Here is a 22,545-nt window from a genome sequence, read left to right as displayed (position 1 = left end):
AGCAGCTGAACCGCCGAGTCGGCATGATCATCAAATAACAAAACCCCATTAAAGGGTAAGTCAACCAGCCGTTTCCTGATATTTTCAGGGAAGACGCTATCTCTCAACTAAGCGTGGTGCCTTAAGGCAACAGAACCCGCCACAGCTCGGCCTAAAGAATCCGGCGTGTCTAGGGCTGAATGTATTGTGAATTCAGCAAGAACGCAGCCATCCCAGAGGAGGTGAGGAGATCAACGCGAGCACCTTCACAGGTGGTAGGAAGCAAAGACTCCGCGGAGTCCCACAGGGCAGAGGTTGCCCGAGCCAAAATACATACTGTATTTAAAGACCGCAGGGCTGCACTAGTGGATGCAAAGATGTTCCTACCCCACGACTCAAGCTACCGTGGCTCCCGAGAAGGACTCGTTAGAGGTGACAGGGAGGGCAAAGCAGTCTGCAACACAAACCCCTTCACATCAGGATGTACAAAGAGGCACACCGGGTCGCGTGGAGCAGGACTGTGCAAAATTGAACGAGCCACCGGGTCACCTGAAGCAGGCCAGACCCAAGAGGGCATCATAAAGGGAAGCCTCAAAGGGCAGAAGCGGCTCCACTTTGCCGGACCCAGGGTGAAGGACCTCAAGCAAGGGGTCCACAGACAAAGGGGCAGAAGGGGGTTGCATATTTAAAATGCACGAGGCCAATGAGACCACTCTCAAAAAGGCTGCACCAGCCTTGGTAGCCCTCCTTGAAGGGGACAACAACTCATCTGTGGGGGAGGGTTGTAAGCTGACTCTCCCCAAACACTGAGGGTGCAATCAATGCCCCGCGTAAGGGAGTCCCATTGAAGAATGAGGATCCTGCCGGGGCTCCTGGGAAGGGGAAGAGCCTGCCGGCTCTGGGAATTCCTCAGGAGGCTCCACAAATTCCAAGGGGGGCACCGGTAACAGGACTTCCAGCTACGCCGGCCGAGAGGGCGGCGCCGAACTCTCTCCAGAGGCCTCCAAAGAAGAGTCTAGAACTCGGCGTCGACACAAGGCCAAAACGACGTGTGTCGGCACTGATGGTGCCTCGTCAGACACGAACTCGGCTGCATCCGGCATCGAGCCGGTGCCGAAACTATGACAAGCTCCCCTTTGGAAGAAGGAGAAGGCGCCGGTGCCGGTGAGGCAACCTTACGGCGCCATCCGAGCTCCGACCACGCCTCATCCAAGACAGGCTCCGATTCAGGAGAAAGGAGCGGAGGCAGAGCCGAGGAGGCGCTCCGGCGCAAGAACGGCGCCGACCCCGGCTCCAGACAGGCGTCCACCTTTCCCCGAACCCCGGGGTGTGCCCAAGCCAGGGCTATGAGCACCGTCAACCACCTGCGGCTCCACAGGGAGCCCAACGGGGTTATGCAGCGCAGCAGAGGTGCTGTGGGTCGTAGAGGGGGACCCAGCAGGGCCGCGTACTGACTCCACATGGACTGAAGAGGGGGAACCGGCCGGGCCACGCCCTAACGATACCACATCTCCGGCATTCCCAGGGAGCAAAGGCTCAATAGAACCCGAGGGTGAACCCACCGGCGAGTCCGTCGGGGACCCCACAAGAAGCAGAGGCCCCGAGGACGCCCCAGGAATGGGAGAGGACCCTAAGGAGGCCTGTAAAGCTTTTAGCATATGCCTCCACCTGCGTCGCCCCCGCACCAGGAAAGGGCGGATAAGGGGAAGGCAACTGTCAGGGGCTGGCATCCAGAACTAGAGCCCCTGACAACAGAAGCAGCTAGCGCCTCGACTTACCAAGTGGTGAACGAAGGCCCCGGACCCCAGAGGGCAATCTACGGCAGAACCGGATAGTAGAGGGACCTGCCGTGGACGACGAGGCCGGGGGAATGAGACGATTCCGACCGGGACAGCCGTGCCGATATAAGCTTCATACGGCGCTCCCGCTGAGACTTCGGTTTTAGACGTGTCTGGAGTTGCAGTCCGTGGAGTCATGGTGCTCGCCCAGACACCACATACAAATAAGATGCGGATCCGTCATGGACATCTGCCGTGAACAGGAATTGCAAGTTTTAAAGCCCGAAGGCATTGCACACTGTTCTCAACGTGAAGCGTCGAAAAAGGAGGCCTGAAAACAGGCCAGAGGGACCACTCACTCCGGATCCGCGTTGCAGGCGGAAAAGAAGGAAACTGACGTCAGCGCGCCGGGAGGGACTTATATGACCTCGCTAACGTCACGTATGTGGACGACGTCTGGGTGAGGTCGTGTGGCGTCGTCCCCCGGTGCGTAGAGGTGCTGCTGCTGCTGCAAAAAAAAATCTGGATCCAGTCTGACGCTAGGGGATAGTCTAAGTTAAGGAATCTGCGGCTAGATGTCTCTATCAGGAACAAAAGTGGCAGAGGCACAGCCAAGAGACCCCAACCCAGAGTACAGCAGAGGGTCCAGAACCTCAGTAATAAAGGGGGAGGGATGGGGGGCGGGATTATAAGGTAAGCCCCAACCTGGAGCAACCAGAGCACGAGGGCACCGAAGCACCTATAAACCTATCCTCCAATATGCCAAAAGGGGAGGAAAGGGAACAAATAAACAGGACGAACATCCTGTCAGAAAGAAGGAAAGAATGTACTCATAGAAGACACAGCCGCCCACATGGAGGCGAGTGCAGAAGACCAAGCCAAAAGTCCTCGCAGAACGGGGTGGAAGAGCGGGCCGTGAAGGAATCTGCGCTAGAATCGTCTCTACCAGATACATCGTTACTGAAGGTAAGTAACGTGTACATCTGATAGAGACTACTAGCCGCAGATTCCTTAACGTAGAATAGATACCCTAGCAATACCCAGAGGGGAGGAGGGTATGCATGAGGGCCCCACCCGCCTGGACAAAACCGAGAGTCCCACAGGGGACGGTTCAAGCGGACAGGGCGAAGAGCCCTGTGCCCCCCAGGCAAGGAGAACCCCTACACTTAGAGGATCACCAACCCCAGAGGGGATACAAAAAGACAAGAAAGAGGTAGCCCATCCTCACTCAGCAGAGGAAAAAAGGGCAAGGCGAAACGAGGCGAAAGCACCCCACGCCCATACAAAGCAACAGAACCTCCACCCAAGGCCAAGACAATAAGAGGAGCACCGAGGATGAAGAGCAACCGAGAGACTCCAAGGAGAAGAGGAAGAGCAAAGGCAAGCCCCCCAACAGGGAAAACACCCAGTGAAGAGGGCAGCCAAACCTATCGCAGCGAGAAGGCAATAGACCAGACAGAACGGCGCCACCAGCAATAAGCAGGAAGCCAGGGAAGTCCAAGGTCACCCAGGAAAAACCATCCAACGCTCTGCAGGGACAGACTGCGCCCGAAAGGGGGACAATAACACAAGAACCATCTCATCCCCAGGGAGGAGAGGTAGACTGAATGCAGAGCCCACTGGAAGAAGCGGACAAGGCAAGGAGTACTGTCCCACGAAAGCGCCAAGAAGGTACAATGGTGCAGAAAAACAGTAGGTCAGCATCGGCAAGTACAGCCAGACGCCGAGAGCACCACGGAAGGATGCACTCAGGGCAAGCCAGACGTCAGCCGACGACAGAGAGCAAGAAGGCGAGAAGGGTTGGGACACGCTCCAGGGAGGAGTCCGCACCCACAACCCAAAAAGAAGTGGAACCGGACAGAGCCAAGACGCCAGGCCGCAGACAGCAGGCCAGACCAGGCGAACAGCGCAGTAATCCCAGAGAAGGACACCCCGGGCGCAACCCAAGCCATCAGCAAGAGAATTGCATCTGCAACATACCTTAACGCCACGGATAACAGAGGCCCTAGGCGACCACAGCTCCCCAGCGCATAACAGAGCTATACAACAGCTACCAATGCCCCACATAGGGGATGTTACGTCCAAAGTCATGGGATCCTCTTAGGAAAAACTTCTGCAGCAGAGGATAACAGACAATACCTGCGGAAAAACCAGCAGACGGCTTGTCAAGCAGCCAAAGAGAAAAAACAGAAGGGCTAGTCTCAGGGCCAGCATGGTGTAGAAACCCAAAGCAAAAACGCACAGTCAAGAAGGGCAGGCCAGCAGCCAACAGAACCACAGTCCCAACAAGTAGGACTCGAATGCACATGAAGCAGACCGACCACACAAATGGGGCAATCTGCCCCAACAGAAGAACATCTCCCAAAAACAGATCAACTCACAGGTCACTGAGGGGGAGGAGGAGGAGGCGGCTGAAGCCCCGCCAAGAATCTCCGAATGGCAGAGTCCGTAGGGGGCGTGAAACAAAAGAGCGCCATCGAAAGGAAGGTCCACCAGCCATTCCCGAACGTTCTCCGGAAACACACTGTCCCGAAGCCAGGCATGGCGACGAAGTACAACTGAAGAAGCCATGGCATGACAGCACCTCCGAGATGTCCAGAGCGGAGCGAAGAATAAACACCACCAGCTCCCGGCCATCCAACACATGGTGCCTCAAATCAACACAAGCACCCTCCTGAGAAGCGGCAGACATAAGGGACTCCGCCGAGTCCCACAAGCAAGAAGTGGGCCTAGCCAAAACACACAGCGTGTTAAGGGCCAGCAGACCCGCACTGGTTGAGGCGAACATATTGCGCCCCCAGGAGTCCAGCCAGCATGCCTTCCGTGATGGGGTGACAACAGTGGCGGCAGAGAGGGAAAGGCATTCCGCAAAAGGGAGCCTCTGGTAGAGGGGTGAAGGGAAAGACACACCGGATCACGCAGCGCCGGATGGTGGCAGTGCATAAGGTGTTGGGGCACCGGGTCCCCGGTAGCGGGACGGCCCCAAGTCCCCAAAAGAGAAGAATGGAGCGAACCCTCGAAGGGAAGCAGCAGCTCCCTACCACCAGAGCCCTGATGGAGAACCTCCAGAAGATGATCTGCGGGGAAATGGGCAGCTGGATCAATAATGCGCAAAATTCCCACAGCCGTGGAAACAGCGTGAACGAAGGCCGCACCCGCCTCCGTAGGGCCCAGCGGAGGGGAAAGCAGCTCCTCGGTAGGCGACGGCTGCAAGTTAAGGCGGCCATCCCCGAGCCAATCAGAGGAAGGAAGGGCCAGGTCCGGAAAGTAGGGAGAGGGACCGCGGAGTGGGAGACCTGCGGCTCCTCTGGCGAAGACTGTGGCAGCAGATTCGGCGAGGAGCCGTCCTTAGACGACTTCGGGGAAAAAGCCACGATGCGTTGGCCCGTTTCCAGCGAGGATGACACCAGCAAGCGTCGAACCTCTGTAGAAGAGGCGTCCGAGTACGAGTCAAGGGCCCGACGTCCCGACGTCGGCCTGGCGCCGCTGAGTCCGCAATCTGAGGCAGGACATCATCGTCCGACGCCAGGGGAGACGCCGGAACGACCTCCGCCACAGAGCTCGGCGCAGGAGACCGGGGCTGGGGCTCAGCCGGAGCCGGGGCGGTGAGGGAACAGGGCCGGAAAGGCATTGACCTGTCCTCCGACGAGGCAGCCGCCTGCGTGGAGGGGCAAGAGGGACCTGGGGAAGGACGAGGGGTCCCCCGTCAACCTCAGCCTGTGACTGGACGAGAAAAGGACGCGGCCAGGGCCAGCAGCCGCCGGTGCTGAAGTGGCGTCACCTCGGACGAGGTCAGCGCCTGTCCCGAGGACAGAGTGGGACTCGGGGATGCGACCCAAGTACCAGCGACCTCCCGCGACACCACAGGGACTCCCGCGGGAGTGTGAGGAGAAGCAGAGGCGCCGTGGTCCAAAGGAGGGACCGAAGGGCCACACCCCAACGGCACCACATCCTCCAAACCTGGATCAGAAGCAGTCGGCGCCGGAGCCGCAGGCGACGCCGCGGAGTGCCCCACACACTGCAAGGGATCCGCTTATGTCCCAGGAAGGGAAGGAGGGGAAGGAGGAGGAGGAGAGGCCACCGAGGCCTGCAAAGCCGCCAGGAAACAGTGGATAGGGGGACGCCACGTGGGGCCGCACCACACGCGGAGAGCCCGCGCCCCCAACAGTCCAGGAACCGGCCCTCGGGGACGAACTGCAACACTTACCGATAGGTGAGCGACGTTCTTGCAGCCTGAGAGAAGGACGATGTCGAAGACGGAGGCAGCGGTTTCGAGAACCTTCCGCAGGGGGCAGGCGCGGTGAAGACGCTGACCTGGACATGCGAGCTGAGAGAAGTTTCATCCGGCGCTCCCATCGGGACTTCGGTTTCATCTGCTGGCACGTCTCACAATCAGTGGAGTCGTGGTGTTCCCCCAAACACCACATGCAGATGGGGTGAGGATCCGTCGCCGACATCAGGCGTCCACAAGACGAGCACGTCTTAAAGCCCGAAGGTATTTGCACACTGTTCCCATACACACGCAATAGCAAAAGGGAAAGGTCTGAACAGGCCCGGAGCACGATCCGGATCCGCGTTGCACGCGGAAACGGATAAAAACTGACGTAGGCGCGCTGGGGTGGGACTTATGTGACCTCGCTGACGTCACATACATGGACGACGCCTGGGCGGAGTCACTTGATGCCGTCCCCCCGGCGCGCAGGGATGCTGTGGCAAATAGTTTTCTGGATCCAGTCTCACGCTTGGGGATAATTCCACATTAAGGAATCTGCGGCTAGTAGTCTCGATCAGATTCTAAAAGTAATAAACTGAATTATTGCTTCTTTTTTTAGCAGATTGATGTATATTAGTTGCTCTAAATATTTTAATAGATGAACAACCATACAATCTGTTTAGTGTCTGTCTTCTTCACTAGTAGGACTCTAATTCTCTTCTTCCAATCCAATCCGATCAAAAGCAAAAACGGTCTACAGCCGTGTGGGGCTCCCAAGTATCAGAGTGGCATCTACCTGATGCCAATCTGATACTTGGGAGCCTGCACGGCTGCAGACCATTTTTGCTTTTGATTTGGGCATTGGAGTGCTACTATTGAAGAAGTTGGAAACAACACAGATTGAATGGTTTAAGGAACAAGACTACGCTAATTGTGATGCTGGAGTTGACAGTATTTGAGGAATCCAGATTCTTGGCAGTCCACTAGTTTTAAGGACTCGGGCCTAGCGTCCCACTGCGTAAGCAGTGGGCGTGGCCCAGTGTCCTTTTCTCAGGGCTCCTCAAAATGTACCTAGGAATTCCACGCTGCTTGTGCGTGTTTTTTCCTAGGTGCATTCCTATTGGCCTTCGCGTGCGTGTGCTTTAGAAACAGAACCCGCAATAGGCCATTGGCGGTCGCGTAGCTTCGCCTATGGCCTATTGGTGTCTGTTATGCGCACCAGAAGGCCATATATCTTCAATTATCTCGGCCGTCACGGCAGAGATAATTGAAGACATATGCTGGCAGTGGCCCGCGCACTCGCAGGCAATTTATATATATTTTTTTAATAATAGCGATGGCGAAAGCGATCGCTTTCAGTGCTGCTTGTTTATCCTTGCAGAGGAACGGACGATTCCCACTGCACTCCTGACAAGCTGAGACTGAAATGGAGATCTCCCGATTTACCGTTCCATGTATCCCCGTCACCGGTGCGGAGCGATTTCTGGCCAGCCTGCAGCAAGCCTCAGCCGCTCCGCCTGTCCTCGGTTCCTCGTGATCCTGCAGCCACAGCAGACTTAAATGTTCAAGGTTCCATGTGAAGAATACTGTATGAAAACCTCTTCGGAGCCCGGCTCACGCGGCGGTAACTGATATGTACAGCTTGACCTTAGAGGTGACTTTTTCAATGAGACACTGTTCACTGCAGACTCGGGTACTAAACTTTTAGTACATTTCACAGGCCAAATATTTGAATAGAGTGGAAGGGCGGAGAACTGCTGCTAATTCTTGTGTTCTATTTCTCTTATTTATACTCTGCTTCTGGCTTCATTCCATGCTTTGACAGCACAAGACATTAACTTATCTGCACAGTTGTGCCTCTGGCATTTATTAATAAATTTTGGCATAAGGGGAACGGTTGCATTGTATATCTCTTAAGTTACGCCACTGTCGGCAAAGTAACTCGAATTCTAGGCGCAATTTCGTTTGTGCGAATGTCTGAGTCTTGTTTTATATAATGCGCAGATAATCCGATCTATATTAATATGACTACAAGCCTCTGAGATCGCCGCACGTACGTTATATATAGAACTATACATTGTAAAGTCAGTAATATATTGAATGCATATATATACATCGCAAAGTGTTTACCCTTGTCATAACTGAAAATTACCTGTGCTTATGTCTCTCCACCTTTTTTCCTTTTTTGGGGTTTGTTTCCTGATTTCGGCATTTAAAGTTAGTTATCTTGGGTACCTAGTTTTAGTTGAAGGGTGCTATGGATATCAATGAATAAGTTTGAGTCTTGTTACTCATTCATTTATTTGCAAGTGTTTTCCTTGGGCCATCATGCACTTGAACCCGGGCGTTCAGTTCAACATTCTCGGCATCTCGTGCCAAAAGTACTACTTCCGTGACCGGCGCTCCCTTGCAGCCAGTAGGCAGTAATGCCACCGTGGTGCTGCAACTGATGCCCCTTTAAGAGGAACGACATATCGCTGTGCTGCAGCCACGGAAGTGCTGAGTGTTCTGCACCCGAGTTGAAGCCCGCAGCTCCTCGAAGGCGTGTACGCCCGGCTACCACCTCGCTGGCCGCCCGGGACAGACCGCGCCTTCTGTTCACATGCAGAGTATTATCTGCAGTCGCCTTAAACAGCTGGAGCTGGGTTACTGAGCTCCGTTTACAGACAGTAGAATGACACCGAGTCATGTCCTAGCACGACAAAATGCGGCAAGGCGAGGACCATCAAAAGCAAGTGCAGCTAAGCTTAGTTTCTTTCTGTGAGGTTCTTTCTGACCCTCTCCAATGTTAGAACTTGGATGGAGGCTTATCGGCGAAGCCACGGGGTTGTGGACCCTGATGCATGCAATTCAGGATTTAGGGACCAAATAGCACCTAGATAAGTAGCCAAAGAGTAGGCCCTCACTCACTCTACCGCCCTCACTCACTCTACCGCCCTCGCTCACTCTACCGCCCTCGCTCACTCTATCTATTGCCCTCCCTCACTATATCTATCTACCGCCCTCCCTCTATCTATCCCCCTCCCTCTATCGCCCTCCCTCTATCTATCGCCCTCCCTCCCTCTATCTATCGCCCTCCCTTTCTTCCACATACCTCCTTCTCCAACTCCCTGTTCTCTTCTCTTCTCCTATGCTGATCTGCTGCTCTCTTCCAACCCGCCTCCTTCTTTAACTCCCGGTTTTCTTCGACTGCGCTAATCTGCTGTTCTCTTCCACTCGCCTCTTTCTCTAAACTCCCTGTTCTCTTATCCTGTGCTGATCTGCTGCTCTCTTCCACCCGCCACCTTCTTTCACTCCATGTACTCTTCTCTCTGTGCGGTTATGCTGCTCTCTTCCACCCACCTCTTTCTCTAACTCCCTGTTCTCTTCTCCTGTGCTGATCTGCTGCTCTCTTCCAAGCCACCTCCTTCTCCAATTCCCTGTTGGAGCAACTAGAAGGAGTCTTAGGGAATGTTGCTGTAGTTTGCGTACCACTAACGGAAGTAGTGGGAGAGGCGGAAAAGCGTATGCAAATGTTCCTGCCCCAGTTCATCCATATTGCATTGCCTTTGGACAGTGGGTGTGGATATCTGGTGGCGAAGCTTGGGAATTTTGCGTTTTCGTGGGTAGCGAAGAGGTCTATCTGAGGTTGCCCCCACAGTTGAAAGAATGGTTGAAGAACTTGTGGATGAAGTGCCCATTCGTGGATCTGGTGTTTGTCGACTTAGCAGATCTGCTATGATATTTTGTAATCATGGGACATGTTGGGCTAAGAGAAAGATCTTTAGTGGTAGAGCCCATCTCCATATCTGGTGCGCTAACAGAGAGCTGTAGAGAGTGTGTTCCTCCTTGTTTGTTTATGTAGTACATGGCTGACATATTGTCTGTGCGGACTAAGACAGCTTTGCCGGATACTTGCTTTTGGAATGCTTTTAGGGCTAGAAATACAGCTAGTAACTCCAGGTGGTTGATGTGAAGTGACTTATGTTGTGGTGTCCACCTGCCTTGCATGGTGTGATGCAGTAGATGAGCTCCCCAGCCGGAGCTGTTATGACTATTTGAGGAACTGGCTCTAGAAACGGTCGGCCTTTTGAAAGGTTTTTGGTGCTCCACCATTGCAGAGAGCGATGAGTCCGACTGTCTACAAACACTAGGTCTGTTAATTGACCGTGAGCCTGGTTCCATTGGTGTGTTAAGCACTCTTGAAGTTGGCGCATTTGTAGTCTTGCGTGAGGTACTATGAATATGCAAGATGCCATCATTCCTATGAGCTGCATGAACACTCTAGCTGGAAGAGAGTGTTGCGGTTTGAATTTTGTTAGGAGAGTTTGTACACTTGTTATACTGGCTGGAGAGGGATAGGCTGGTGCCAAGTCGGTGTTTATTGTAGCACCGAGATATTGTTGTACATAGGACGGTTGCAGATGTGACTTGGTGTGATTTACTGTGAATCCCAAGTCGTGGAGTAGTTGAATTGTGGCGTGAGAGTGTTGTACACACTGGCTGCATGAGCTGGCTTTTATAAGTCAGTCGTCTAGATATGGGAAGATGTGAATATGCTGTCTTCTTAAGTGTGCTGCTACTACAGCTAGGCATTTGGTAAACCCCCTTGGTGCTGTTGTGACTCTGAATGGGTGGGAGTACTTTGAATTGGTAGTGCTGACCGTCTAGTACAAATCTGAGATATTTTCTGTGCGCTGTGTGGATAGGAATGTGGAAGTAGGCGTCCTTGAGATCTATAGTGACAAGCAAGTGGTTTTGTAAAAGGAGTGGAAGGACCTGCTGGGGTGTGACCAAATGAAAGTGATCTGATTGTATGTACAGGTTTAGGGGTCTGAGGTCTAGAATAGGCCTTAGAGATCCGTCCTTCTGTGGAATTAAGAAATACAGGGAGTATACTCCTTTGTTTTGTTGATGCAGTGGAACTATTTCTATTGCATTTTTCAGCAGGATGGATATAACTTCTTGTCTGATCAGTATCAAATGTTCTTGTGACACTGGACGCTGTTTGGGTGGTATGTTTGGGGGGTAGATGTTAGTTCGAGACAGTAACCAGACTGAATTATTTGTGGCACCCACCTGTCTGATGTGATGTCTTTCCAGGCTGGCAGGTATTGTTGTAGCGTTGCCCCGACAGGAGTGGAATGCGGCGGGGAAGGGGAAGGAAGTCATTGGGCAGGGGTGGAGGCAGAGCGGGAGTTGTTTTTACCTCTGCCCTTATTGTTGTTACCTCTGTAACCCCCTCTTTGGTAGCCCCTACTATAGGTGGATTGTGTGGGGCTTTGTAAGAAGTAGAGGGTGTGTCTGAAGAGTATCCCCTGGTGGTGCCCCTGTAAGATGAGCGGCGAAATGAGCGTCTGGGAGCCTGCGACTGCAAGGCTCCCATAGATTTGGCTGTATCGGTATCCTATTTCATCTTTTCAAGGGATACGTCTACATTAGGTCCGAATAAGAGTTGCTCATCAAAGTGCTGGTTAAGTATGGCACTTTGGACTTCAGGTTTGAACCCTGAAATGCGCAGCCATGCGTGTCTACGTAACAGAACACTGGTATTAATTGCTCTGGAGACAGTGTCTGCTTCATCTAGTGCACAACAAATAGAGGTGTTTGTGATGTTTTTCCCTTCTTGGATAAGCTCATTTGCCCTGTTTTTATACTTATTGGGGAGGTGCTGCATTAGTGATTTTAATTCATCGTAATGTGCCCTATCGTATCTTGCTAATAACGCCTGTGTATTGTCAATACGCCACATGTTCGCTGCCTGAGACGCAGTTCTTTTACCGGATGCGTCAAGGAGCTTACACTCTTTATCCAGTGGGGGAGCTTCACCTGATGTTTGTGAATTTGCTCATTTGCGTGCACTAGAGACTACAAGAGTGTCTAATGGTGCTGGGCCTTTAATATATGCTGAATCTAAAGGGGCAGCTTTTTTCGACTCCGAAGCGGGTTTGCTTGGGCCTGAGTGTGGTTTCTGTGACGAGGAGCTAACACTAGGATTCGGCGCAGATTGTTTCGATGCCGACGATGGTGTCTTTTTCGGTGCCGGTAGATGTGCGCCGGGACCGTAGGAAGGCAGACTCGGGCCAGAGTCACCGGAAGGCTTAGTGGGCTTCTAAGCTGAGCTCGAGAGCAGGGCATTGGAAGCAGTGTCTCAGTGTGCACTCGAGCCCGAGGGTGAAGGTGTGACCGAAGCCTTTTTCGAATGTGTCTAGGAAGGGGCGGGGTCGACTATCTTACTTATGACCCTTTGTGCTTGAGTGATGTCCTCAACTTCGAAATCTTCGGCCTCGGAGTTGCTGTCGACGCCATGATGTTGTTCTGAGACGTCGACACCCTCTTGGAAGATGTCGCCTGGAATCGGAGCTGATGAACGAGCCATTGTTCTCCTAGCTCTTCAGTCCCCGATCGTCTTCTTGGAGCGGAACGAGGCAAAAGCGGAATAGTCTTTGGCCTCGTGATCTGGTGAGAGGCAAAGGTTACACACCTCATGTAGGTCTGTGTAGGGAAACTTCGACCTACATAGAGGACACTTTTTAAATGGCGTCCTTTCCATGAGCTGGAAGTCGAGGCCTAGGTAGGCCCGAAGGCCTTCGTCGACGACCGGAATCGAAGACTTCAGAGTTGAAGAGTAGCGTTGACTGGAAACGCGTTCGAAACAATACCGAAGCTGGTGAGGATTGGGCGCCGAAGGAAATCGGTTACAACACGGAACGCTGGACACACATCCGAGCCCAGTGGCGGAAAAAACAATTTGGGGATGGAGCCGATGCCCATGCGCAGTATGATACAAAGGAGGAGTCACCTATTCTGTGACTTTCAAAGACTTTCTAGAACAAAAACAAACTGCAAACATCCGGGCCCAACACTAGGTGGCCATCTATGCACAGTGTGTAATCTGCAGCTCATATGCCTCGAACATAAGGTTTCAAGGACTGTCCAGAAAATACAGTGCTTTAGTTAAGTTCTAGCCAAACTGAGCCAAGAGTTACAGGTTAATAATGCGGTTATTTAAAGCCTTTTCATGGAATTCATCCATTTGCAGATGAATACTCACCAACAACTTTGAAAACATTTGCAAGGTTATAGAGTGTTTACTAGAGATTTGAAAAACCTAAATCATAATGGCACCAAGGTAAAAGTAAGGATTATAGGTCATAGAGATCTGCTTGAGTCCTCTTCCGTTTCTGAAGCACATACATTCTGTGTGGCTGACATTTTCAACTCACTCAATTTGTCTGGTGAAAGTGTTTCTACGATTTGATAGGCAGGAATAGCCTTAAGCTTAAAGGCTTCAAGATGAAAGATGTGATCTTCATTCATAAACACCTGCCCAATTCATTCAACAGATCAAGAATGAATTGAGAGTACTACTTTTGCTCCCACCACAAACACATTTTCTGAATCGGTGAAAAAATGTGGATGGGTCATCGCTGGCAACTTAGGCGTGTCCTACCAGGATAAAGTTGCTCTTTTATGATCGGTCTTATCAAAAGATTTCTTCTGTGGCCCCTCATTGCCACTGACAAAGGCAAGGTTAAAGCGCATCCCGCACTAAGAGAGGCTATTTTAAGGCTAATACACAATAGAGGGCTAAGGGATGCAAGGCATACATTGATCTATCAGAGTCAAACCGAGGCTTTTTTCCTCACTAGCTATAAAACCTTCTCAAGAGCATATTTTCTGGTTTTGCATGTGCTTTCACCAGCTGGAGGCAGCTTAAATGTCACACCGAAGCACTGGTTAAATCATTCAATATTTTTTGCGATTAAGGATTTCATGTGAACCTAGCTTCCACTCATATTATTAATACGAAGGCCATCTTTTAAATCGTACCTCAGAAGTATGGCTACCTAATATAGTTTTTTTTTTTTTTTAATATGTTTATTGCGGAAGACATAGAAGACATTATCGAGCAAATCTACGCATAGGCACTGCCAGGTGAAATAACCAAAGTCATCATACAGTAGAATACACAGCCACTAGGCCCACAGCCCGGAGGCCAGGCGGCGCAAAGGTGAGAAGTGCCACAAGGATAAACATAATCGTTCGCTAAAAGTACTTGTGCATCACTAGCATCCGCTGTTTTCTGTTTATACCCCCTCCCACGTCTTCTATTGATCCAGTCTCCCATCCGTCTGTATGGATAAATTTTCCAAAAGAAATACAGTCTAACAAATAGCAACAGAACAAGTCCCCCCAATATGTGGCATCATTAACAGAGTACATGTAAATAGTCAGGTTACCTACTCCGCGGCCCGATAGGGTGCAGACGTCACAGTTCTAATCAATCCTCTGGGAATCAAGACAAATTACATAGTAATACAATATGGAACATTCGTGCGCACCCAGCCGGGCGCTACTCCGACACTGGTCCCTCCCCCCCGCCTCCCGCCTCAGCCAACTCGGACCCAGACTCCTCAGGGGTGAACAATTCAGCACTGGTGGTATCCAAGTCATCATCCGGCAACCCCTCAGCACACATCATCCTCCAAGCTAGTAAGTCCTCCTGAAGCCTCTCATCGCGGCGTGTGCGCTGCATGTGCGTTTCCTCAGCCAAGGACCACTCTCTGACATCTCGAAGCCATAGGGATAACTCGGGGGCCCTATGCCCCATCCAAGTGATTGCCATGCACCGCCTAGCTAACACCAGTAGCAACTGCAGCAACTTGTAAGACAAGTTCCTCTTTTTGGGCTTGGGCACCAGGGGCAAGAGACAGTGAAGCGGATCCAAGGCAATCCGGAGGCCCGTGACCCGGCCAATGTGCTCCACCACCTCCTCCAGAAACTATCGACCTGTGGGCACTCCCAAGCCAAGTGGAAGAATCCAGCTCCCACTGCCCCACACCTAGGGCAGTCGTTCCGCCTATCCACAGAGATACGGTGCAGGGATACCGGGGTCATGTAGGTACGATGCATAAAGTTAAAGTGGATCAATTTGAACCGTGCATTGCACGAGACTTTCCGGGTCAGGAGCCCAATACGTTTGCGCTGTCCCGGCTCCAGAGCCTTCCCCAGGTCCGCCTCCCAGGCCGCCCAGGACGGCACGATCGGCGGGGCTGAGTCCCGTCTCATGGCAGAATACAATAAAGTGATGAGCTTCCGTCCACTACCGCAGGAAAGGAGGATGTTGAGGGTGTGGGTCAGTGGGGGCGCCTCCGGGAACTGAGGCCAGGTCGCCCTCGCCATCTCCTGGAGTCCCCTATAGTGCAGGTACTGTCCCCTGCTTAGGTCAAAGGCTTCCGTAGCTCTCTCATAAGACACGAAGGAGTCGTCTGGATAAAGGTCGGCCAGCGTCTCACTCCCACCGTCCCGCCATTCCCGGAAGGATACATTCTCCTCCATCTGGAGCACAGGGGCCAAAATCCACACCGGTAGCTCCCTATGAAAGGGGGCCCGCCGCAAGATCTTCTCGACAAACCGCTGCCAGACCCCCGCCGCATGGCGCACGACATAGGGCAGGGCCTCATCCGCCCCTCGTCCCTGCATCAAAGCCACCTGCAACGCCGTCTCATCTGCTCTGCCCGCTAGGAGCTGCAGTTCCTAGTTGTCTGCGCCCGCGAACCACCTCGCGGCTGGCAGGAGCTGTGCTGCGTAGTAATAGAGGTCAAACCGCGGAGCCTCCAGGCCTCCTTCCTCCCAGCTCCGGACCACAGTATGCAGGGCGACCCTACTACGCCCGCCTGCCCAGAGTAAAGACGTGAGCAGTGAATTAAGCGTACGGAATATTCGCGGGGGAAGCGGGCATAGCGTATTTTGCAGGACGTATAATATTCTGGGCAACATCACCATTTTAGCAACCGCTAGCCGCCCCATGAGGGAAAGAGGGAGCGTATTCCAGAAGGACACAGATTGGTCCCGAGAGCTGAGCACCCGGTCAGCGTTGCGGGCCAGCAGTTGTTCGTCAGATGAAGCCACCTGAATGCCCAGATATCTGAAGGCCTCCAACTCCCATCTCAGCAACAGGCACGGGAGGCGCACTCCCGGCTCGACATCGTAGCCCGCTAGAGGAAAAATCAGGGACTTCCCAGGATTGATGCGTAGCCCAGAGGCCGCACCAAAGCAGTCTAGCAGCCGCAGTAAAGCGGGGAGCGAGTCGCTCGGGGAGGTCAAATAGAATAGAGCGTCGTCTGCATAGAGGGAGATCGCGTTTACAGTGTTGCCCATCTTAATGCCCCACTGCTCCATCTCAGCACGAATGGAGACCGCCAAGGCGAATAGGAGCGGTGACAGGGGGCACCCCTGACGAGTGCCCCTCCCCAAAGACCACTCCTCGGAGCGGGCCGACCCAAGCCGAACCCTAGCCCGGGGTGCCCCGTAGAGCACCCGGATCCAATTGCAAAACACCGGCCGCAGGCCTGCCATCTGGAGCACCTCCAACAGATACCCCCAGCTGACAGTGTCAAAGGCCTTAGCCAGATCAATCGACACCAGGATGTGGGGATCCTCGCCACCACGCACCTCGTGAAGGACATGGTTCATTGCAGTGTTACGACCAGGGATAAACCCACATTGGTCCGGATGGACCAAGTGTGCCATGTGTGGGGCCAGGCGAGTGGCCAATAGTCTGGTAAGGATCTTCACATCCGTATTGATCAGAGTGATAGGCCGAAACGCCGCTGGGTCGCAACTGTCCCCCCTGGTCCCAAAAGCATACAAAGCTCCCCCTGATTCATGGTGGGCGGAAGAATGCCACACCACAGGGCCTCATTATAGACCTGCAAGAGGAGGGGGCCCTGGACGTCCCCAAACGAATGGTATAATTCAGGCGGGAAACCGTCCCCGCCCGGCGCCTTAGCCCGCGGAAGGGCGGCTAACGCCACCCTGACCTCTCGGAGTGCTAAGGCCGCATCCAGTTCCTCCGCGGCCTCCCCCGAGAGGGCCGGAAGTCAGACCCTGGAGGTAAGGCTGATAGGAGGCCTCCGTGACCGAGGGGTCGGCAGTATACACCGTCTGCAGGTGAGATCGAAGGACCTCGAGAATATCAGACTCCGAGTGCACCATATCACCTGCGGGCGCCCGCAGGGCAATTATCCGCTCCGGTGCAAATTCACGACGCAGAATCCAGGCCAGCAGTCGACCAGACTTGTCCCCCTCGTGGTGGAGACGCTGCCTATATTGGCCCAAGGTATACTTATCCAGACGGGTAAGAATGTCATGGATTGACGCCTGGGCCGCCTCCTCCCCTTCCAGGTCCGAGGCAACGGGATCCGGTAGAGACTGACAGCGCCGAAGTCTATCCTCTGCGTCCCGTAACTCACAGAGCAAGTGCTTCCGGACCCCATAGGTGAGGCCCATACAGGCACCACGCACCACTGCTTTCAGGGCCTCCCATTTGGTTGAGTAGGACAAATCACCGCCTTCCCAGTTCAAATCTATATAATTAGTCAGGGCAGTCGCCGCATGGTCTTTCCCCACCTGGTCCTGCAATAGGTCCATTGGCATCCGCCAAGTACGGGGACGCGTAGCCTGGTCAGCCCATTGCGCCATACACGTCACTGGAGCATGGTCCGACAGAAAACGGGCCTGGTGAGTAACTGTCAAAGAAAGAGACGCGGCTACATTAGCCGCAAGGATACGGTCCAGCCTACTATGGGTGTCGTGCGTCGGGGTACAACAAGTATATAGGCGCTGAGTGGGGGTGGCCCGTCCGCCACACATCCACAGCTCCCAAATTATGCATCACTTCCCTGAGTCGCGCAGTCATACGCGGCTTCGTGCCAGAGCGAGGGGGATGCCGATCCAGATCCGGATCCAGCACGCAATTAAAATCCCCAAACCAGAGGAAGGGGGCGTCTAGGTCCGAGACAATGAGTTCCTGAAGATGGGAAAAAAAGCCAGGGTCATCGACATTCGGAGCATAGGAATTCAAGAGCAGGAAATCCCTACCATCCAACTTGACCCGCATCAGCAGGTACCTGCCCCCAGCGACCCAAGGCCCAACAGAGGCCCCCCAAAATGGAGTGCAACATAGTAAAAGTCTGACAGTACCTCAAGACGGCGCCGTCTCCGTCAATGGCTTGGAAAGTTGTCCGGAACCAACACTTCTTCAGTGGCGGGCGCACCCGGGGACCCCGGACCAGCCCCCGCCATTGGGGGACCCAGAAGCAGAGCACCATCTTCTCCCACCGTGACCCTAGGCCCCTCGGAGCACTCCGATCCAGACCGGCGCCTTCATTTTCCTCGACGTCGTCTCTGAGGACGGGTCCCCCACGTCTCACGGGGCCCCCAGCGTTCCCCCGGGGGCAGGTCGTCACCCCTAATCTCCAGCCACTCCCATACCTCCGCTGGGGATTCAAAGAAGTGCGCCCAGCCCTGGGAGATCACCTTGAGCTTGGCCGGATACAATAGCATATATTGGAGCTTCATCTCCCGGAGTTTCTGCTTGACCCCCAAGTAGGACTTCCTCTGCTCCTGGACCTGCTGGGTGTAGTCAGGATAAATGGACACACGACTGTTTTCTATGGTGAGAGCCGCCGCCTCCCTTGCCGCCCTCAGTATGCAGTCCCGGTCCTTATAGTTCAGAATCTTAGCGATCGGCGCCCTCGGGGGCTCACCCGGGCGCAGGGGCGGAATCAGGGCCCGATGGGCCCGTTCGATGACGAAGACACTCGACAGGCCCTGCGGACACAGCTCAGTCCGAATCCAGGTCTCCAGGAAGCGCTCGGCAATACCCGCCTCCAATCGTTCCGGCACACCCAGGACCCTAATGTTGCTTCGACGCGCTCTACCTTCCGCATCCTCAGCACTCCGCTCCAATGCACGCGTCGTGGCCGTAAGTTGCGTGACCGTCTTCTGGAGGGAGGCCTCCTCCCCTTGTAGCTGGGTAATATTGCCCTCAGCGTCCGAGACCTTATCCGCCACTTTTCGGAGATCCGTACGCAGAAGGTTGACGTCAATTGACACAGTCTCTATCTGCCGCTCCAGCGCGGTGTGAGAGCCCTGGATAGCTTTCAGTAGTTCCGCCGGGGAAGGCTCTACGGGCCCATCCGAACTCTCCTCCTGACCAGTCTGTCGCGCAATCCGTTGCGCCGGCAGCCGCTGGGTAGTGTACTGAGTAATGGTGTTGGGCAGGGTGGACCGCGACATCCTATCCTTGCGCATTGCCAGCAGTCAAAGGGCGCATCAACTCCTCCAGTCGATCCCCAAGGACTTCTCCCAGCCACTGCCGCCCAGGCGTGTGTCCCCGGTCAGCTGCTCAGGTCACCTGATCGCACCCCCAGGCAGCTCCAGGCCGCGCCAACACGGAAGACACCCAGGAAGGGCCAGTATCGCCGCTGTCGTGAACCATGCGGGGCCCCGCAACTGCAAACAGGGGCGCAAGGTCCGCTCCTCTCCACCAAGGCCACAGCGCCCGCAGGGGCAATCTGGAGCAACAGTCCGACTCCACCGAGGGCACCCGAGAAAGGAGTTGGCCCTCGCAGGATGAGGGGCGGCCAAAGCAAACAGCACACACTGTCCCCGTCAGTCAAGTGGGGGGCCCGGGGCAAACAAGCCAGCACAAGAAGCGTGCCCTACGTGTTGGGCGGGGAGCCCGATTCCCAGTTACTCACCTCTATGTCCACTAGCACCGCCTCACCTCTTGCAGGCCACTCGGTGGACAGGATGACCTCAGGATGTGCGGATGTGGCCAGTTATGTATGCCATGCCCAGCATCACCGGCGAAGCGTTCTCACGGCCTCCCAGGTCGCCAGCGATGCACCAACTGGTTCACCAGCACGGTGCAGCGGGCCTCTCAATCCACAGGCCCCCGCGTTGTGTCCACCGGCCGCAGGAGCAAGATGGCGACGCAGCGGGGGAGGGGCGCCAAGCCGGTCACAGAAGCCCCGCAGCGCACTCGCACCTCAGCCGCCGCAGGCTCCGGGCCAGCCCCCCAGGGCCTCAAAAAACAAAGAGAGGTCTCCTCCAGGGAGCGCTCCCCCGACCGGGAGGCTCCCGCACCGTCGCTGAAGCCGTGCCTAGGGAGAAGGCGGCCGCCGCGTCACTCCTCACCGCTTCCAGGATGGGGCCGGGTAACAGAGACCATCCGCAGGACCCAGCAGCCCCACACGAGCTTCTTCGAGGCGGAGCCCCAGATGGCAGCGGGCTCCGCGGTCCTGTATTCGGCACCTCGAGCTCCAGGAGCTCCGCAAGGCCCGGCCACTACCGCAACACAGCTCCGGACTAGGCCGCAGACCCCAGCCTCACGTAGGCGGAGGTCCGGCCCGTCCAGCTCCAGCACCGCCTCCAGGGAATCTCGCGGATGTCTGCCGGCGGTGGGTCAGGAAGGGGGCCCCCGGCGTGAGAGGAGCCTCCGGCCCCGATTCGAGCAAAAAGCAGCCCAGGTAGGATCAATATGCAGGATATTTGGGTCCTCAGGACGGGAGCTGGTGGAGCTCACGTCCTGTCGGCCATAAACTCAAGATTAATAACTAAAGCACACAATTAAAATCTTGAAAACTGCTGCTTCAGTACACATACTTCTGAATGGCAGAAGTAGCTCTTTAAAGCAAGTTAACATTGTTAGAATAACAAACGAACCTAGCAAAATTCAATCACGAATATGCTGAAAAATGGATGCATCACATTAAGATAGCAATAATAAATTGAGAGAAAAATGGTTAGATACTGGACATGTTTTTTTTTAATGGAGTCAACAATGAATACATAGGTTTGACTGAGTGAGTTGGAAGGGGTTTATAAGAAGGGGGGTTGGGCACACATTGCCTCACATCCCAGCACAGTTGGCCCCTGCACTAACTTTGGTGAAAAACTACAGCAACATTTGAAGTACGCATACCTCATTAACCAGAATGCAATGAGGTGAACTGTGCTGGGATAAGAGGCAGTGTGCAACCCCGCCCCGCAACCCCCCACCAATGTTGATAAGTGGGAGACAATGCTAGGGCCCTCTAAGTAGTCTCACTCCTCTAAAACTAGGCCTTTTCAGTTCTCCAATAGGCACTGTTTAATGTGGAAGGAGAATATATAAAGTTTCAGCCAAATAAACCCTACAAAACTATGTAACATGCCCAGATATCTGCAGACTTTAGAGAAGACTCTTTGCTAGGCGGTGCAATGTTACCAATGATACCACACTTCTAAAAAGTATTCAAAAAGTTTCACTCCTCTAGGAATGCACTCTCTAAACTACAGTCTGACCCAAGAACATTTCTAAACCAACAATTTTATGAGGAAACCCCCCATTTTTATTTTATTTTAAACAGCTGTCATAAGTGTTGATAGTTGTGGATATTAAATCAAGTGTGACGATCACGACTCATCAAATGATGAGGGCAGTCCTCAAAGCCTGAGAAAAGTCTACAAACTATGGAATGAGACCCACTATGCGTCCACACATTTCACAGTTTGCAACGCCAGTAAGGAATCTGCAAGCTACAGCCAATGCCCCAATTTAGGCCCACAAGTTCCACCATTCATGAGCTAATGGACTTATGCGACTCATGTCTGTGGTAGTTACTGCATAATTAGGGATTCACCACACTTGCACCAAAATGTACTACGGGGTTTGCAGATCTCAAAGAAAATTGCATTTCTAGCTCAAATGGCTCAAAATAATACCACCAGATAGTTCGCCGAAGAATTTGCTTTTTCTTGCCGTATAATTTAGATACATCAACCACATAATTTTGTTCTCAATTGCTGCATAATCCCAGTGGCCCTGATCATGGAATGCTCCGAATGGCTTGGAAACCGATGTTAAGATGATAAAACCCATTAGGACATGTGGTATATTTTCCATATTTGTGAATAACTGCGGGAAAAAACACACAAATATTTCACAGCACTCCAGAAGTCGAGTGGTTTAAGATAGCTTTTATTAAAGCATAGTTACCACCCCCAAACGTTTTGACCAAGAAATTGTCTTTGTCACGGTTACGCGAGTCTCTCTTTGCTTTCACCCTTTATAGTGTTAGTTTGTGAGCCCAGTTCTGATGCCCTCTGGGACTTGCAGTTCACAGTAAGTAACAGTAGATGAATTAACCTATTTAGTTATTTTTTTGTGGTTGGCACTATAACCATATTTACAATACACTCAGTGGTGAGGATGAATCTCTAAATTCGCAATTCATTGTTTATAAATTCCAATTGAGTGAACTTGTGTAAGAATTTAAAAGTGGTAGCATGCTGTTAAGTTCTGCTGTACCAAGGCAACAGCACTCATGCTCAAACACCAACAGTGCTAGTACATACATCAAAGATTCAATTAGGAGTGTGCTAGGTAAGCTAAAAAGTCAATTAAAGGACCAGATTTGTTACCCTTTATTAGAGCAGGCAGATGATTCTCTAATGATTTAAACGCTGGGTGCAGAGTTGGATCGGATTAAAGTCCCTTATTATTCTGAGGATGGAAACAGAACATCAGTCCCAAATGGTGTAACAGTTGCAGCTTTAATGCAGCTGTCAATTAGTGATTTGCAAATCTTAACTTTGCGGTGAAGAAGGGGAGCTGGAAGATTAAAAAGCTGCAGGAAACCTATTCACACACAGAGACTGGATATGGCTCATTGAACTAAAGCCAAAGTGCTGTTCCACAGATCGAAAGGTGCATTTTTCTTCTTGTTGAAATGCTTAAGATGGTACTGCACTAAGACTACT

General features: G+C 53.0%; 1 protein-coding gene across 4 annotated transcripts in view; it reads right to left on the bottom strand.

Moving 5' to 3' along the window:
- The window catches only part of ZMYND8 (zinc finger MYND-type containing 8), a 432,560-nt gene that overhangs the window by 6,936 nt on the left and 403,079 nt on the right, over nt 1-22,545 (bottom strand). The gene's annotated exons all lie outside the window — the stretch shown is intronic.

This window comes from Lissotriton helveticus, chromosome 7, assembly GCF_964261635.1.
Source record: "Lissotriton helveticus chromosome 7, aLisHel1.1, whole genome shotgun sequence".
Lineage (NCBI taxonomy): Eukaryota > Metazoa > Chordata > Amphibia > Caudata > Salamandridae > Lissotriton > Lissotriton helveticus.
The sequence above is the reverse complement of the archived record's forward strand: the minus strand, read 5'-3'. Positions and strand labels throughout refer to the sequence as shown.